General features: G+C 39.0%; 1 protein-coding gene across 5 annotated transcripts in view; it reads left to right on the forward strand.

Moving 5' to 3' along the window:
- BICRAL (BICRA like chromatin remodeling complex associated protein) overlaps positions 1–19,695 on the forward strand; it is a 106,855-nt gene that overhangs the window by 26,760 nt on the left and 60,400 nt on the right. Inside the window, exon 1 of one of the 5 annotated variants that reach the window (XM_057554419.1) lies at positions 7,311–7,329. The exons of the other annotated variants lie outside the window; for them this stretch is intronic. The gene's annotated coding sequence lies outside the window, so the exon portion shown is untranslated. Of the gene's footprint in view, positions 1–7,310; positions 7,330–19,695 lie in introns of those variants that run through there. 5 annotated transcript variants of the gene reach the window in all.

A 19,695-nucleotide genomic window follows, 5' to 3' on the forward strand; every position in this document is an offset into this window, starting at 1 on the left:
AACACCCCGGAGACTTTTTTCCTTTTCCTTTCTAAAAACAAAAACAAACAAAACACTGTATTTTGGTTCATCTCTTTCTGATCAGTATAAGACTTCTCAGTTCCCCCACTCATTAAAGTGTTTCCTTAGAAGCATTCATATAAGTATTTATCTGTCCTGTAGTAGCTGTTTATCGAGGTGTGTGTGGGTTTTAACTTTGTTTTCAGTTGTTACTGAAAAGATTATTGGGAGGAGGAAGAAGTCAGTAAAGCTCTGATCTCTCTAGGAGTCCACCGAGATGGAAAGTAAATAGTTAATTTCTGGTGGATAAAATAACATAGTGGCACCATTAGGTGTGTGCTTGTGTTTACAAATACTATAGTGGATGTTTTAGGCCCTTTAAGACCTACCATGTGTTGAACACTGTTGTATGCCAGGAACTGTATATATTTACCAGGGAAGGAACTAATAACGTTTGCCAAGATATTCGAATTGTTCAAGGTCTCGAAGTTTTAAGTGGTAGAATTGACAGTGGATCCCAAAAGCCATGTTCCTGGCTCTGTATCTGTGGTTTCCAAATCTGAGCATCAGAATCAACTGGGGAGATGTTTTAAAACACAGATTTGTGACATCCATTTGTTAGGGACAGTTGGGGTTTTTTCAAAAGGTCTAATGTGTTAGGCAGTCTCAGTTTTAAGATTCTGACTTTCAACTTCTCAATGCCCCTAACTCCCTCCAATTTTGAAATTCTGGCTCATCCAGGATCCCCTGAATCCAAATATGTAGGACTCTGTGTTATTCCAAAGCTCTCCAGGTGATTCCATTGTGACACAGATACACATTGAGAACATCACTGTACTACACTATGCACTGTGCTGCTGGCTCTCTTGAATTGGAACATGAGACTTGGGGTCTATATCATTTTGAGTTTCAGCACAGTTTTATTGCTCACATTATTTTTATTTTTCTCCTCTGCCATTTATCAAATCGTTGAAATGATTTTCTTACAGAAAGAAAGCTTAAGTATCACAAGCCTTTAAAATCTTAGTACATATTTAAAAGTATATAATTTCATTCTACTAGAAGTTACATAACATACTGGCTTCTAGGTCTAGCCGGGCCATCTAGTTTAGTCAAGACAGCTATGCAACAAAAATATTGATAGAATTGAATCTAGGATTGGTACAGAATTTAGGAATAGGGTAGGAAATATCCTGAAATAAAAACCTAGAGATAAATCCTTGAAAGGAAGGGTTCTTTCTGATTTTGAATTGGGAAGGCATTTTTTGGGTTTTGGGAAGTAGGATGGGGAAGTTATTCTAAACATGAGACTTGATAAGAACAGAGTATGCATTAAAGACACAGAAGGTCAGGAAGAAACATCCAGAGCAGGTAATGAATAGCCAACCAAACCAAAATGAGAGAGAACCAAGTCAGTGAGGAAATCATTAACTTCTCTGGAGCAAGGACCACGTATTTTAGTTATTTTGTGCTTTTCTTTCTTTATTCTAAAATTCTAAGATTTTCTTTATTCTAAAGTGTTTAGTGATTGCTAGGGGGAATGGTTGAAAAACTTTGATTTTTGATGCAGGTGTCAAAATTACATTATCTTTGTGTATATCTACGTTCCTCTGTCCTTCTACATTTTGAGAAGTTTTATAAGGGGCAACTGTTGGATACCTGTGTGCAGTTTGTGTCCAGTCTAGACTAGTGAGTGGGTGGAGTCCCAGTATTTGTGTCATGTGGTGTTTCTCCCCTTGTTTTTCATGGTAAATGCCAGAGTAATTATTTTCTTTGACTAAAATCCAATAAAGCTTGAAAGGAGGGGAAATCTAAAATAAACCTGCCCAGAGGGAAAGAGTAGCTTCTTTATTTTAAAGTAGCCTTTAGTGAAATTCAAGACAGACAAGATCTCTGCTCTCATGGACTTTATAGTATAGTGGGAAAAACAGGAAATAAGTAAACACAAGATAATTGCAGATGAAGAAAACTTACAAGAAGTTAATAAGCTGGTGGGTCTAAAAGAGTGTGTTGTAGGGAATGACTGTTTTGGCTAGTAAGAGTCAAGGAGTGTCCCTTTTGAAAAGGTGACATTTGAGCTGAGACTTGACACATGAGCTTGTGCTAGCCATGTGAAAAGCTGGGGAGACATTCTTGGCCTGGGAACAAGTGCAAAGACCTGAAAGGCCCAGAAGGGCTCGGGTGTTAGAACAGAGAAAAGCAGGAGAATGCAGTGACCTAGAGAGAGAGAGAGCAGGGCCTCTTATATTAGGGCTTGTGGGAGTTTTGAGATTTTAATGAAGATGAGAAGCTATTGTAGGACTTTAATTAGGACAATGATATGTTTTTGTTTTTAAATATCACTGGCTGCTCTGTGGAGCAAGAGAGGAAGCAGAGAGGGCAGTTAGGGGACTATTGCAATGGTCAGCTCAAGGCTGATAGTATCTTAGACAAGTACAGTGGCAGTGGAGATGGAGCAGAGTAGATGGTGGGTTTCAGATATATTTTGGAGGTTGAATCAGGAGTATTTTCTTCATGGGTTGACTGTGGAGGGAGAGAAGGAGGAATCAAGGATGGCTTCAGATTCCTGGCCTGAGCTTTGGTGGCTGGTGGTGCCAATTGCTTGTAGAGAAGAGTAGGAGAGGGAGAGGTGTGAAGGGTGGGTTCTATGTGGAACCTTTTAGGTTTTTGAAAAACTTGTGAGACATCCAAGTGGAAAGTCAAGTAGGCAGTGAATATTCAAGTTGAGCTGAGTGGAGTGGACATAAATTTTGGGAGTCACTATCATAGAGATAGTATGTCATGGAACTGGTTGAGATCATTTGTGATCATGGAAGACTTAAGATCAAGCCCTAAAAGTTCCAGTGTGTAAAGCTTGGTTAAAGTAGACCAAGAAGGTTCAGCATTAAAGCAGGAGAGCGAATTATCCCTTTCAAGAAAAGAAGGACTGGTCTGCTCTGCCAAATACTGTTGAGAAGTTAAACAGTGAGGATAGAGAAATTCCACTTGGATTTGGCTCTCTTAACAAGTAGTTTCAGTGGCACATGAGGATGGAAGCCAGGTTGGAATGCATTGAGAGAATGGGAGTGAAGTGAATGTAAACTGCTTGTTGGGGAAGTTTTCTCGTAAAGCGAGGACAAACTGCACAGCAGTGGTTGGAGAGAGAGATGTGATCAAGGAAGCACATTTTTTAAAAATGATGGGAAATAGAAGAGCATTTTCAAGTAGGCTAGCGAGAATATCTAATAGGGAGAGACTAATGCAGAAGAGAAATAAGACTACCAAAGGAGCAAAATTCTTTATTTTTTTATTTATTTGTTGGCCTCGCTGCACGGCTTGTGGGATCTTAGTTCCCCAACCAGGGGTTGAACCCAGGCCCCAGCAATGAAAACGCCGAGTCCTAACCACTGGACCACCAGGGAATTCCTGCCAAAGGAGCAAAATTCTTCAGAAGGAGAAAAGGAATTCAAAACACAAGAAGAGGGTTTGCCTTTGGTGTGACTGTAACATTTTCACAAGAAAGAAAATGGGGGAAAGGAGAAAGAATATTGTTAAACCTTAACATTATTTCGGGCCCTGACGGCTGTTTAGTAGTATTAAATTCTGACAACACCCTGTAGGTAGGTTTGTCTCCGTTTTATAGATAATGAAACTGAGGTTTAGAAATGATAAATAACATGCCCAAGGTTACATTACTAAGCGGCAGAGCTGGGATTTGAATATATACTGCATGTCCATGAATTGTACATTTTGCCATTGGTGTTAAGCCCATGTATAAGATTTTATCTACAAATGACTGCCTACTAGTTAAACATTTTGAAGTTTTAAAATTAAAATTGGATGACCTTTGTTTCAATAGGAGGAATAGGGAAAAGTAGTGTTTTATTGATGACTTGCAGTCATCTTGCAGTGTAGCAGGAGAGAAGGCAAAAAATTGGCACAAGTGCAAGGAGGTTTAGGAACTGGAGATAGAATATAGGGTTTTCAGTTCTGGTGGCTTCTGTTTTCTCAGTGAAGTCTGAGGCAGGGCCAGCAACTTAAAGTAAAGGAGGAAAGGGTGTGGATGGTTTGAGATACGGAGGACACCTCACCTTGGACAGCAGGAAGTGAACTCACTGGGACACCAGATAGGGTGGCTGGGCATTATTGAATGCCTGGATGCGGCTGGAGGTGGGGGGAGGTCTGAATTTAAGGTGAAACCAATCGACCCAGTTAGTTGTGTGGTTTTCTGCCACCAATGTTCAGCTATAACAAGGGAAGCAAAAGCAGCCAGGTGATCAGTTCAACCAAGATTGGAGTTTGGCCCCCCAGGTGTGATAGGAAGAGAGGAGCTTAGGGAATTGAGGGTGGTTGCAAGGGTGTGATTAGTGATGAACCTTGGGATGTTATCTGGGTAGGAAAGCAAGAGAGGATAATGGGGGTGGGGGGCGAAGAATTTAACCATGAAAATCAGTTTTGGTTAATAAAAAGTGACTTAATGGGTAGAAAATTTCAGCCGGGGATGATGAAAAAGTTCTGGAGCTGGATAGTGACAACAGTTGTACAACAATGTGAATGTACTTAAAGCTAATGAACTGTACACTTAAATGGTGAATCTTATGTACGTTTTACCACAATTAAAAAAAATGAATTCGGGAGTTCCCTGGCAGAGCAGTGGTTAGGACTCTGCGCTCTCGCTGAGGAGGGCCCGGGTTCAATCCCTGGTCGGGGAACTAACATCCCACAAGCCACATGGCATGGCCAAAAAAAAGAAAGAAAGAAAAAGAATTAACATTTAAAGGTTTGTGGCAGGTACAGATGTTACTTGCACACTGCCTTGGACTATTTGCAAAGTACTATGTTTTCTATGGAAGAAAGGTTTAGAAAGCATATCTCAAATTATTGAGGCTAAAGAGACAGTATCCCCTCTTATCATGGTCCCAAACTTGAGTAGGCATAACAGTCACCTGTAGACACAGAGGTTCTGGAGTGGGACCATGAAATCTTATGTTTCCCTGTTCACGCACTTATTCTAAGCCTTTAGCATAGCATTTAAAACAAGCTGGGCACTCAGTAAACATTTTCTGGCTAAATACTTAGACAGCCCAGGTAGAGTAGAATGATGGGAACCAAAGAAAAAACCATTTTTTGAGATAGGTAGAAATCAGCAAGGCCTTATAGTACATTGTGATCTCTGTGGGTAAGAGAAAAATCAGATTAAAGGGAGAGAAACAAGGGAAAGTCATTTTTTTAAAATTCAGATAATACCAAGTGGAACTTTGTAGCACTCTCCCTAACCTCCCTTTCTCTATTCTTTCCTCAGACTGCTGTCATTCATCTTTTCATAAGGTTCCTCTGTTCCCCAAATGGTCTACAGAATAAGTAACATTAAAGTAAAATTAGAGAAGAGGAGAGCAGGGTAGATGATAGGATTCAAAATAGAGGTCTGTGGTCTTTCCTGAGAAGATAGCAAGGTTATTTGTCAGGGGCAGAGGCAAAAGGTTTTGAGTTTGAGGGAGTAAATTTGTGGAAAGTGTCAGATGTGGGGAAGATGGATGAAAGGAATGGTACTTAGCTGCAGTGAGGAAACATGAATTAAGCAACATACCAGTTCCATCTGCATGTCATGGTTCTCTTGTGAGCAATAATATTCTAGGGTAGAAGTGGAAAATACAGTGGGTGAGGGGGCTGGCAGAAAGCGGGGTGGGGGAGGGGATGTTAAATGAATGTGAAGTGGAAGAGCTGACAAAGAAGGAAGGAGGTGTGGACTTTAAAGGAAAGCCCTAAAAGGGAAACCTTGTAAGTGGTCCCTCGCTGAATGGAGATGGGCCCAGGAGGCGGCTCTGCTGGGGTGGCTTGCCCATGTGTAGTGCAGTTCACAAGTGCTCAGGGCTGGCAACATACCCAGTATGGGAACGTGGAAGAAAGAGGTCTTGGGGAGAGGCAGCTTGATCTTTTTTCCCCCTTACCTCATATGTGCTTCCGCTCAGGAAAAGGTCCTGAGACCTCACTGTACCAAATCTGAAACCCAGGTTCCCCTTCCCTGTAATCCTCATCAACTTTAATTTATATAGTTGTTATTTAATTATAAATTTCTTTTTAATAAAGTTGGAAAATTGAGCATTTTCTGTTTTTGTGGGTTCTTTGGCTTATCTTGCAAACACATTGAACATTAGTATTACCTGAAATAAAAATCCTAAATGTGAGGGAATGAGGTATGAACGGTATTGCCTTTCTAGGAAAGGCTTATTTCAGTTCAACTAAAATCCAGGGTGCTTCCTTGTAGCATCAGAAATTAAACATGTGCCACAGGTGTCCCAACCTGTGACTGTAACATTTTCACAAGAAAGAAAATGGGGGAAAGGAGAAAGAATATTGTTAAACCTTAACATTATTTCGGGCCCTGACGGCTGTTTAGTAGTATTAAATTCTGACAACACCCTGTAGGTAGGTTTGTCTCCGTTTTATAGATAATGAAACTGAGGTTTAGAAATGATAAATAACATGCCCAAGGTTACATTACTAAGCGGCAGAGCTGGGATTTGAATATATACTGCATGTCCATGAATTGTACATTTTGCCATTGGTGTTAAGCCCATGTATAAGATTTTATCTACAAATGACTGCCTACTAGTTAAACATTTTGAAGTTTTAAAATTAAAATTGGATGACCTTTGTTTCAATAGGAGGAATAGGGAAAAGTAGTGTTTTATTGATAAATAAAAGTGGTGATCAAAAAACCCAGAATCTTATGTCGATAGTCAAATTTTAGGTCAGAGCAGTTATTCTGCTCCTACAGATAATTCAGTTTTTTATTTGCATAGTATGGTGAGTCAAACATGCATAGTATTGCTCCCAAGCTCTATACTTGGGAACAATCAGGGATTATGAATCATATCCTTCACTTAGCAAAAATCCTAATTGGAAAAAAGAACGCCTAGAACCTTAATTAAACATGATATGGTACAGCTCAAGTTGTTCCCTTGCTTGGAATGTTGTCAGTGTTATAAAAGTACAGATTTGGATCTAAAATGTACAAAGTGTGATTCGCTTTAAAGAAACATTCTTTTAAAGAGGCCATACTGTAGGTTGAATATAAGGCCAGTAAAATAACGTGTCAGAAGGATTTTTTCCTTTTCTTTTTGACCCTATGAGAAAGCTGAGCCCTGATGGACAACAGTAATAAAAGATGATGAAACATTCTTACTGTGGATTTTTTAGTTCACTGGGGCTGACCTACAGCTCTTGATCGTTAAGTTGGTCCCTGAACAGTCTGAGGTAGTGCATGAGTTCTTCATGCAAGGCTGCCAGAACTAACCTGAATTTTCCTTCTTTCCCAGTGAGAACCAGCCCTCTCACTACTTACTAGTGGTAAGCCTAATTTGGGGAGATGAAGAATTTCAAAATCTTGTGGTAAATGTCATATGGGACTTTCAAAATTTGTTATGTAGACTAAATATTTCAAACATAACTAAGGAGTGTTAAGACTGCTATTGTATGTATTAAAATCACCCATCTTTAACAGTTGCCTGCAGTGATTTCAGATTTTTATTGTAATTTTTTAAGAAAGATAATCAGTTTATTTATCTGATTTCTTGGTTTTTATTGTAGAGTTGGTATTCAGCTCTCCTTAGAATAATATTTTACAGTGTTAGGGCCACCACCATCAGTTGATTTTTAGCAATAATTTTTAAAGCCCTAAGCATTTCCCCTGAATTAAAAAAAAAAAAAAAAATGCCGTAGTTGTTGAATGTTTAGCTTTAGTGTAATGTACGTGAAAGTTTTATGAATATTAAATAACTTAGGGTAGTTTATAATTCTTTTCAGTAGTCATTTCTCAATAAGTAGTAGAGCTGGAGAAACTTGGATGCCATATTGAGAGATTAAATTTAAAATCTTTATATTTGTGTTTGGCAAACAAAGGTATTACATACAAAATTTAAATTACTGTCAAAGAAAGTTTTCTAGAACAAAGTTTAGTTTTTTAAACTGGACTTAACCTGGGAAGTAGAATAATAGATTTTTTTTTTTTAATGTGGAGAAATGTCTTCAGATTTAGAAGTAACTCATTCCATGTGTAGAGACTGTTATCCACACACACAAAAAAAATCAGATTTTTTTCTCCTGATTACTGAGAGTAAAAGTTTTTGATTGTGTGGTTTTTAACTTGGAAGTATTTCTCCTAGGATTTAAAATAAAAATGAATGCTGCTACATTTAGATTTTTTAACTCTGATACTTCCTAGAAGTGCAAAGAAATATATTTAGGAATAGGAAGTAAGAATAAACTGACCTATTTGTATTCTGATTCTCCAGATCTGTGAGAATCAGGATTGGAAAGATCATGAGAGTCCAGCCCCTTTTCTCTAGGTGTGATCACACTTAAAAGATGCAGATTTACACCTAGAGATGTTTGGAGCTACTTCTATCCATAAACCTCAAGATCGCTTGCTTGCTTATTTATTTATTTTAGGTATTTTTTTTCACTTTACTGGTCTAATTTACAAGGTAAACAATAACTGATTTTTTTTTCTTTTAACATCTTTATTGGAGTATAATTGCTTTACAATGGTGTGTTAGTTTCTGCTTTATAACAAAGTGAATCAGTTATACATATACATATGTTCCCATATCTCTTCCCTCTTGCATCTCCCTCCCTCCCACCCTCCCTATCCCACCCCTCTAGATGGTCACAAAGCACAGAGCTGATCTCCCTGTGCTATGCGGTTGCTTCCCACTAGCTATCTATTTTACGTTTGGTAGTGTATATATGTCCATGCCACTCTCTCACTTTGTCACATCTTACCCTTCCCCCTCCCCTTATCCTCAAGTCCATTCTCTAGTAGGTCTGTGTCTTTATTCCCGTCTTGCCACTAGGCTCTTCATGACCTTTTTTTTTTTTTTTTCCCCCTTAGATTCCATATATATGTGTTAGCATACTGTATTTGTTTTTCTCTTTCTGACTTACTTCACTCTGTATGACAGACTCTAACTCCATCCACCTCACTACATGATTTCTTTTTTTTTGAGCTCATTTCTCCCTCCAGCTACTGCCCTAATTCTTTGCTCCTCTAGGTTTGTTGGGTGTTTTTTTTTTCCCAAATTTTTAAAACTATTTTCCTTGTTTCTCTTCATCAGTCTGATTTTTATGTCACATGGTATACTTAGAATTATTTTCTGTTACAGCATATATTACGTAGGTAAAACAATCTGAAAGTAAATGTCCAAAGAGAATCATCAAAGAAAAATGAAACTTGGGGAACTGTGTTTGAAAAAGAGGAGTGGGGAGGGCCTTAACTTACCTAGAAATGTAAAATGGACATTGTGCCATGTGAAAACCTGTGCATACCAGAGAAGATTTCCTTATCTTTTTAATATATTTTATGAGTACCAAATTATTACTGTACATTCTTTTTTCATTTGCACTGTCATGTTAAGGTTCTAAGGTTAAATGAGATAAATAATCAATTAAGAAATCACCGTAAGTCTTGCCAGGGATCTGTTATGTGTCTTCCCCACCAATACTCACAAAGAGAATAATGCATGTGCTACAGTCAAGGTGACTGAAAAGATCTGCATCTAATGTTAAAAAGTTGTGTAAACTGTTTTTCAAAAATATGCACATTGGATATGCAGTACAAAATGAACAATATAGAGAAATATGTTAAAGTCTTCATGTAAATGAATACTTTAGTTCTATACATACATGTAAACTTAAATTGTTTTATAGAACACATTTTCATTACAATTAGATGCTCCCCAACTGAAACTGATATTACATCAAAAAATGTGACATAAAACCTATTTGACATTAACCTTTTATTTTTGTCATACATTACATAAATTCTCAACTCATTATTTAAAATATGTTCTATGTTCCAAATTACCCTACTATCCAAATGTTACCTTGAGCTTGACTCTCAAGTATGTCTTCAGGATATAATATACATGAAAGTCACAAAGCAAATAATTTATTTTCAGAGCATGACATGGATTTGGTATATGTATATGCATTGTATGTATATACCTTCAAAATATTTTCCATCCTTTTAAGATTAATTTAAAGTTAAAAATATTCTGGGAATTTTCTGGCAGTCCAGAGGTTAGGACTCGGCGCTCTCACTGCCGAGGGCCTGGGTTCAATCCCTGTTTGGGGAACTAAAATCCCATAAGCCACGTGGCGCAGCCAAAAATAAATAAATAAATAAAAATATTCTGTTTTTTTCCTTCCTTTCCAGAATGTTTCTTTTCTAAATGGAATGTCATGTTTTGAAAAGTTATTACTGTAACTATCTATTCGGAAAGAAAAAGCCACTGCACTGATAATTCATCATCAAATATTTATTTATTTATTTATTTTTTTTAAAGGATTTTCTTATTTATTTATTTATTTATTTATTATTTTTGGCTGTGTTGGGTCTTCGGTTCGTGCGAGGGCTTTCTCCAGTTGCGGCAAGCGGGGGCCACTCTTCATCGCGGTGCGGGGACCGCTCTTCATCGCGGTGCGCGGGCCTTTCTCTATCGCGGCCCCTCCCGTCGCGGGGCACAGGCTCCAGACGCGCAGGCTCAGCAATTGTGGCTCACAGGCCCAGCTGCTCCGTGGCATGTGGGATCTTCCCAGACCAGGGCTCGAACCCGTGTCCCCTGCATTAGCAGGCAGATTCTCAACCACTGCGCCACCAGGGAAGCCCCAAATATTTATTAAATGCTGATTTTGTACAGGGCACTTGGAGGGTACAGGAACATGTGATCTAGCTGGGTAGATAATAGGTACATGCAGAAAAGTACACAGCAGTATGTGATAAGTGCCAGATGAGAGCAAAGGAGAGAGAGCCTTTGACCGAAGTGTGTGAGCGCGTCCATCCATTCACTCATTCAGCAAATATTATTGAGTACCTAATATGTGCCAGGTGCCATTCTAGGCTCCAAGATGCCTCAATGAGCAGGACTCTCATGAGAAGACAGACAGCATACCTAGGTAAACTTGTTAGTTATAGGGAGAAAAATAAAGCAAGACAAGGAAGATGTGGAATGCTGGGGGATGGGAAGGTGGTCACTGGTAGGTCATGATCCTTGGGGCAGAGAGTTGAAAGAAGTAAGGAGTGAGCCTTATCTTAAGGAATGACATTCCAGGCAGAGAGCAGCCAGTGCAAAGGGCCTGAGGCATGAGCATACCTGGTGAGTTCTAGGCCTGGGAAGTCAGCAAGGGCTAGAATCAGAAATAAGTCAGAGAGGTTTGGGGCTGGGGGTGGGGGCCGTTGTTTACTCAATGGTTATTCACAGTTGAACATAGAAAAGGAGTTTGGTTTTTACAATGAGAAAAATGGGGATTCATTGGAGGGTTTTGATTTATGTTTTAAAGGCATTGCTCAGGAGGCTGGGGTGAGAATAGATGGAGGGGGTAAAAGAGGGAGAGCAGAGAGGCCAGATGAGAGGCGATGACGGCTCGGACTAGGGAGGTAGCAGTGGAGGTGGTGTGTGGTTGGATTCTGGATCTGTTTTGAAGGTATAGCCTATGGGATTTCTTAATGGATGGGATGTGGGGCGTGAGAGAATGAGCAGTGAAGGGTTACATATAAAAAATGAAATTTGAACTGGAACCTAAGGAATTCGTTGACCAGGAGAAGATGGCAAAGCAGAGGAATTTAGGTGGGAAAGAAAGAAATTAAGTGAGAAGTATATAAGAGGGGCAAGACAGTGGGGAATCTTATTTGGATGAAGTGAGAAGTTTCTCAAAGAGGAGAGAGAAAAGAAGGAAGGCTGGAATGGGACATTGGGATAACAGTTTGTGAAATGCACTCAATGCAAGGCCAAAGTATTTGAATTTTTCTTTACGTACAAAAAAATCATAAAGTTTTTCAAGCAAGGCAGTTATTTGACTAAGAGAGAAAGTATCCTTGTAGTTAATAACAGCCTTGGAACCAGACAGATCTGTGTTCCAATCCTGGCTCTTTTCCTTTCTGTGCTGTCTCCAGTAAATTATGTAACCTCTCTGGGGGCATGTGCCTTAGTTTCTCTGGATTGAGGATTCACCTTGCAGAGGAAGTTTGCCAGGATTAAGTGAGACCATGCATACAAAGAGTTAACAGTGCCTCACTAATTTGGAGCTTAACTATCACTACTTTTTAAAATTATTGTTATAAAAAAATGTTAAAGCAGTGTTTAATTAGACTGGTCTGCTAATAGTGAATGAATGAGTGAATGGCTCCTTTAGAAAATGAAATTGACTTTTTGTCTTAAGTGAATTATTTCTGTCAGTCAGTATTGCCTTCCAAGACTAGGCAATGCCCCTTGAAATTCCTGTTAGTTGTCCAGTGGTATACTTTTATCAGAACAGCAGGGGATGTAATACAGAGTTCTCCCCCCAAACAGTTGGAGATCAAATATAAAAAATTCCCATCTTGACATTCTCAATTTAGTATAGAAAAGACTGAGAAATTTAGCAGTAGAAACCTGACGTCACTTTAAAACCCACTTTCCAAAAATCAGTGTCCTGCTGAACACTGGTCTGCAGAATGGAGGTTTAGAAAATGCTGGGAAAGTGAAAAAAGGCATATGGGCTTTGATTTCGTTTAAATATAAAACATACTTTAAAAAATAAAAATATACTAAAGAAAAAGATTGAAAAAGTATGTTCCAAAGTATTAGCTCGGGCTGCCATAACAGAATACAGATGACCCTTGAACAACATGGGTTTGAACTGCATGGGTCCACTTATGCACGGATTTTTTTTTTTTCACGGAATACCTACTACAGTACTCATGATCCACAGTTGATTGAGTCTGCAGATGCAGAGTAACTGCCTATGTAGAGGACTGACTCTAAAGTTATATGCGGATTTTCGGCTGCTCAGTTGGTCAGAGCTCCAACCCTTGAGTTGTTCAAGGGTCAACTGTACCATAGACTGTGTGGCTTAAACAGCAGAAACTTATTTTCTCACAGTTCTGGAGGCTGGGCAGTCCAAGATTGGGGTGCCAGGCAATTCGCTTGCTGGGGAAGGCCCTCTTCCTGGTTTGCAGATTGCCTCCTTCTTGCTGTCCTTACAGGAGCTCTGGACTCTTCCTCTTCTTATAAGAGCGCCAGCCCTATTGGATTACGGCTCTACCCTTGTGAACTCATCTAACCTTAATTATTTCCTAGAGACCCTGTCTCTAAATCCAGTCACATTAGAGCTTAGGGTTTCAACATGAGTTTTGTGGGGGACACAATTCAGTCCACAGCAGTTACTGCTAGGCAGTGGAATCATAAGTGATCTTCATTTTCTTCTTTATTCATTTCTGTACTTTCCAAACTTTCTGCAGTTGAGGGTGTTGGGTGAAACTGGGTTCCACTCATATGAGTTACCTACAGTAGTCAAACTCATAGGGACAGAAAGTAGAATGGTGGTTGCCAAGCGCTGAGGGGAGGGGAAAGGGAGAGTTAGCATATAATGGGTACAGAGTTTCAGTTTTGCAAGATGAAAAGACTTCTGGAGATGGATGGTGGTGATGGTTGCACAACAGTGTAAAGGTACTTAATACCACTGAACTGTACAGTTAAAAATGGTTAAGATGCTGAATTTTATGTTATGTGTATTTTACCACACATACATACAAAAATTCTCAGCCCCCTCTCCAAAAAAGGCCCCAAAAAACTTCTAAAAAATATATAGCTTTTAGAGTTAGACAGATTGGGTTTAAATACTAGTTCTGTGTTGATGTAGTGGTTCTCAAACATGAGTGTGCATCAGGATTACCTGGATGGCTTGTTTAACACCCCCTGAGTTCCTGGTCCAGTAGGTCTGGGATGGGCCTGAGAATTTGGATTTTTAACAGGCTCCCACGTGATTAAGAGCCTACAGCAAGTTCCCTGTTTGTAAAAGTGGGTCTGTTTGTCAGCTGTGAGGCTTATGTGGGAGTACCTGGTTCAGGAGTTCTCAGCATCAGTTTTAGTTTCTTTTTAGCAAATTGTTTGTTTGCTTTTTCCTCAGATAATTTACTATTGGATTTTTTTCTCATGTATTTAAGATCACTTTACACAAACATGAAGAAATAACTTATTTTTTAAATTTATTTTATTCAAGTATAGTTGATTTACAATATTGTTAATTTCTGCTGTACAGCAAAGTGATTCAGTTATACATATATATATTCTTTTTCATATTCTTTATCACAGGATATTGAATAGAGTTCCCTGCGCTATAGAAGAAACTTATTTTTAGAAATATATATTAAAGTCTTTAAATATGTAAGAAGCATGTAAAATTAACTTTGCTTCTTAGAAGATTAGGATTATTTCAGTCCAGTGGCTAGACTAGGGTTATCTTTGGAACTGATACTTAATATTCAACTTTTTTCCTTTTCCAAATTATATCTGTGTGTGTGTGTGTGTGTGTGTGTGTGTGTGTGTGTGTGTGTGTGTAGGGGGTTATAATCTGGTGAAAACAAGGGTTATGGCAACTCCCTTCCCTTCATCCCCCTCTTCCATAAAAAAAAAAATCCCACAAACAAAACCTCTTGGAAACCATATGTAAATAATTAGGGTAAATATTATTCATACCTCTTTAACTGTTCTTAAATCTTAAAGATTTCCACCTTGTGGCTGTCCATAAAGGCTAACAAGGGGAAAATGAGCCTCTAGGCCAGTGTGTTTCCCAAAGTAAGTTCTATAAAAGTCTCTAGATGGGAACTGTCCAATTTGGGGGGCACTAACCACATATGGCTGTTAGTGCCTGAAATGCACCAATTGTGATGTGCTCTAAGTATAAAGTCCACACCAGGTTTTGAAGACTTTGTATGAGAAAAAGGATGTAAAATATCTCATTAATTTTATATTAATTACATGTTGAAATGATTAAATAAATACTAAATAAATTTTTTTAAAGATTTTGTCCAAAATATTTTTTGGGTATTCTGGACAAAATAAAATGCAGTTCACCCTTGAACAATGTGAGGGTTAGGAGCACCAACCCCCTATGCAGTTAAAAATCCACATATAACTTTTTATCCCCCCAAAACTTAAATAATAGCCTACTGTTGAACAGAGCCTCACTGATAACATACAGTCAATTAATATATATTTGGTATGTTATACTTATTATATACTGAATTCTTACAAAAAAAGTAAGCAAGAAAAAAGAAAATGTTATTAGGAAAATCATACACAGGGGAATTCTCTGGCGGTCCAGTGGTTAGGACTCCGTACTTCCACTGCGGAGGGCTCAGGTTCAATCCCTGATCAGGTAACTAAGATCCTGCATGCCACGCAGCGAGGCCAAAAAAAAAAAAAGAAAGAAAATCATACAGAAGAGAAAATACATTATTTAGAGTACTATACTGCATATATCCATACCGTTAAGTTTATGACATCTGTTTAAAAGATGAATTGTCTTGTCAGTACCTACATCAATATTGTCTTATATAATACAAAACACTATAGATGTTACATGTATTTCTAACACTAGACATCAAAAATGAAAAGATAATGTGAAAAAGAAATTTATATTTATGTATAGGTGTAGTGGTTCATGCACTGGTAAAGAAAAAGCAGCAATATGATTGCTTTATGGTGGCCTAGTGTCATCCATACAATTGCTTCACAGAAGCCCAGCCTCTGTGGGCTGAATGAATCATTATATGAATGAATCATTATAAAATGAATGAATGAATGAATGAATCATTATAAAATGAATGAATGAATGAATCATTCATTATAAAATGTTTATGGCATATAGTATTATAGTCATTCATAATACAGTATTGGAAACACTTATATTTTTCTAAAAAACCACTTACCTATTATGATAGGCTGATGTGCAGGTTCTCCAATTACGAGAGAAAGAGGCATACTTTACAGTAATGTAATTCCTTTTTTTTTTTTTTTTTTTAATTTTTAAAAAAAATTTTTTGGCCGTGCCGCACGGCATGTGGGATCTTAGTTCCCTGACCAGGGATCAAACCTGCACCCTCTGCATTGGAAGCACAGAGCCTTAACCACTGAACCACCAGGGAAGTCCCACAGTAATGTAATTCTTTGAAAGCAAAGTTATAAAACAGTAAGAAAACAAGCACTGTTAATTTTGTATTAAATATCACTCACCTTATGCCTATGTAAGGATAGGCTATCCACTTCTGTACAAGTCTTGCTCATGATGTTCTACATGTATATATTCATAAATGTATTGGGAAAAAAATCTGTGTATAAGTGGACCCTCGCAGTTCAAACCTATATTGTTTAAGGATCAACTGTATATTACAACAAATTACACTTTAAAAAGTTTAGCTACTAGAACATTTTGAATCTCATGTGTGGCTCTCACTTGTGACTCATGGTGTTTCTATTGGACAGCTGTGCTGCTCTAGACCCACGGGAGTTAATAGGTGTTGGGAGTGGAGTTGGGAGAGAATGGAGGATTCTGTGGCAAAGTCAGTGTGGGAAACAGTGACTTTTAAAAAGCAGGAGGTCTGGTGACTTCCCTGGTAGTCCAGTGGTAAAGAATCCGCCTTCCAATGCAGGGGACGCGGGTTAAATCCCTGGTCGGGGAACTAAGATCCCACATGACACGGGGCAGCTAAGCCCGCGCGCACCACAACTACTGAGCTGGCACGCCTCAACGAGAGAGCCTGCGTGCTGCAAACTACAGAGCCCACGCGCCCTGGAGCCCGCGCACCACAACTACAGAGAGAAAACCCACATGCCACAACTAGAGAGAGGCCTGCGCACCACAACGAAGAGCCCATACAGAAAGAAAGAAAAAAAAAAGAAGACTTTAGGGCTTCCCTGGTGGCACGGTGGTTAAGAATCCGCCTGCCAAATCAGGGGACACGGGTTCGATCCCTGGTCCGGGAAGATCCCACATGCCTCGCAGCAACTAAGCCTGTGCGCCACAACTACTGAGCACACGTGCCACAACTACTGAAGCCTGCATGCCTAGACCCCATGCTCCACAATAAGAGAAGCCCCGCATACTGCAACTAGAGAAAGCCCATGCACAGCAACGAAGATCCAACACAGCCAAAAATAATACATAAATAAATTAAAAAAAAAAAAGAGGGCTTCCCTGGTGGCGCAGTGGTTGAGAGTCTGCCTGCCAATGCAGGGGACACGGGTTCGAGCCCTGGTCTGGGAGGATCCCACATGCCGTGGAGCAACTGGGCCCGTGAGCCACAACTGCTGAGCCTGCGCGTCTGGAGCCTGTGCCCCGCAACAAGAGAGGCCGCGATAGTGAAAGGCCCGCGCACCGCGATGAAGGGTGGCCCCCGCTTGCCGCAACTGGAGAGGGCCCTCGCACAGAAACGAAGACCCAACACAGCCAAAAATAAATAAATAAATTAATTAAAAATCCTTCCCTCTACTTTAAAAAAAAAGACTTTAAAAATAAATAAATAAATAAAAAGCAGGAGGTCTGATGTATATCATGAATTACTGAGACGGGTATGTGATATGTAACGTTTCCCAAAGTTACTTCATTATGGAACCTCTGCCAGCCTTTTTTGTTTAAAGGACTCCTTTCCCTGATGTCTTACATGGAAAAGACTAAAATGCTGCTCTCAGCTACGATGTTCCCACAGCTCCTTTTCTTTTTTTAAAATTTATTTATTTATTTATTTTTGGCTGTGTTGGGTCTTCGTTTCTGTGCGAGGGCTTTCTCCAGTTGCGGCGAGCGGGGGCCACTCTTCATCGCGGTGCGCGGGCCTCTCACTGTTGCGGCCTCTCGTTGCAGAGCACAGGCTCCAGACGCGCAGGCTCAGTAATTGTGGCTCACGGGCCCAGTTGCTCCGCGGCATGTGGGAACCTTCCCAGACCAGGGCTCGAACCCGTGTCCCCTGCATTAGCAGGCAGATTCTCAACCACTGCGCCACCAGGGAAGCCCCCAGCTCCTTTTCTTGAAGCCGGTGCCAATGTATTTCTCCTTACTTATATTTCTCCCTACTTTTTTAATATAATTATTTACTTATTTTATTTTATTTATTTATTTTGGCCACACTGGGTCTTAGCTGTGGCATGCGGGATCTTCGTTGCATTATGCAGACTTCTTAGTTGCGGCATGCGGACTCTTAGTTGCGGCATGCATGCGTTCCCCAACCAGGGATCGAACCCCGGGCCCCCTGCATTGGGAGCCGGAGTCTTACCCACTGGACCACCAGGGAAGTCCCTCCCTACTTTTTATAGTGATAGATTTACAATAATGTGCTTCACTTTTCTCAGCAAAAATACCTTATAATAAGTTGATTTAAAATTTTAGAATTGTAATTGATGGAATAATGAGGTTTTTTGCTGTGGGAGAAAGTGTTTTAAGATTCTCAACTGCTGTTTTTTGGCATGGGAAACATTTACAGAAATCAGACCTTCCAAAAATCCTGTTTCCACCCACAGAGATGAGAAGCATGGGCTTGGGAATTAGAGATTTGAATTCAAACTTCTGTCTCACTGCTTACAAACTGCAATGTTGGGCAAGTGTCTTACATTCTCTCTAAAAACAGGGATAATAATACATACCTGGCAGGATTGTGTTAGAAGGATTAGGACTGTGTAAAGTGTGTGGCAGAGGGAAGGCACTTAATGAATGTTAGCTGCTACTACAGTTTTTATCATATCATATGCTTTGGTATATTAATAATTAATATTAATTTAATTTATATTTTGTAAGAGTTAATAGTAATAATAATAGCAATAATCATTAATTGTAAAAGGGGCTTAATGTTACTGTAAATATCCATGCTAGTATATGTTTATTTTCATGCACATTGATAATGCTTACTACAGTTTGGAAGATTATTTCAGATGTAGGTGTCTTGCCTTTCCAATAAGATTATCAGCTACTTGAGAGCTGGGACATACTATACACTTGTGTGGGGCTTTTTTTGTGTTTCTTTAATCCTCTACCCTGCCCTTCCATCACAGGCTTATTTTAATAAATAAATGATCATTGAATCAAGCCCTCATTATCATTAGTATGATAACTTACAGTTGTTTAATATATCATGCTATTTTAATGTAATCTGTTAAATAAAAATTGTGATATTAATGATATGAGAATCATTAACAAAATTTGCAAGCTTTCATTAGAAGTTTAAGAAAAAGTTAAATAATGACAAACCTTCATAGAAAAATAATTTTACTAAGTGAAGCAAGACCAAAGAACTTAAATATTTAGAGAGGTAAATAAGGTGTTCTAAAGGCAAGACTATGAAGACATAATGAAGCAAGAAAAATTTATTCTAATTTGTCCAAAAGAACGATAAGTGAAAAGAAGTGATAGAAGAGGGTCAAACTAAATGAAAAGTCTTCACCTCTTTCCTAAGGAAAAGGGTTGTGTTGTGGCACAAATCTCTCAGAAGATGGGACTGCATTCGAAACCAGTTATGCAGTTTCCCGACACCACTTGCTTCTAGCACATGTGACTGCCACTTCAGAATGATGTGGTTTTAAGTAAAAATAAATTTTTTTTTTAATTACACTGAGCTGGCCTTAAAAACGAAACGCAGTGTTTTATTCTTAGATCACCAGAGGCTGTTTCTAAGTTACTTGACTCTTATATGAAGGTTCAATAACCTATAGCAGGATAGCCCAGAAGTGAGTATAGAAAAAGGTGTTAATTTACATGTCTACTCAATTCCAAGCATTCGTGTAAAAACTAGAAAAGTAAATGATTATGTGGCTATTTTCTACAGTGGACATTTGGGAGAATAAAGATGTGAATTTTGACTAAGCTTTCCAGAAAGGACTGCTGCATGTTTATCAGATGAAACTTGCCTTT

This window comes from Balaenoptera acutorostrata, chromosome 10, assembly GCF_949987535.1.
Source record: "Balaenoptera acutorostrata chromosome 10, mBalAcu1.1, whole genome shotgun sequence".
In the NCBI taxonomy this organism is placed as follows: Eukaryota; Metazoa; Chordata; class Mammalia; order Artiodactyla; family Balaenopteridae; genus Balaenoptera; species Balaenoptera acutorostrata.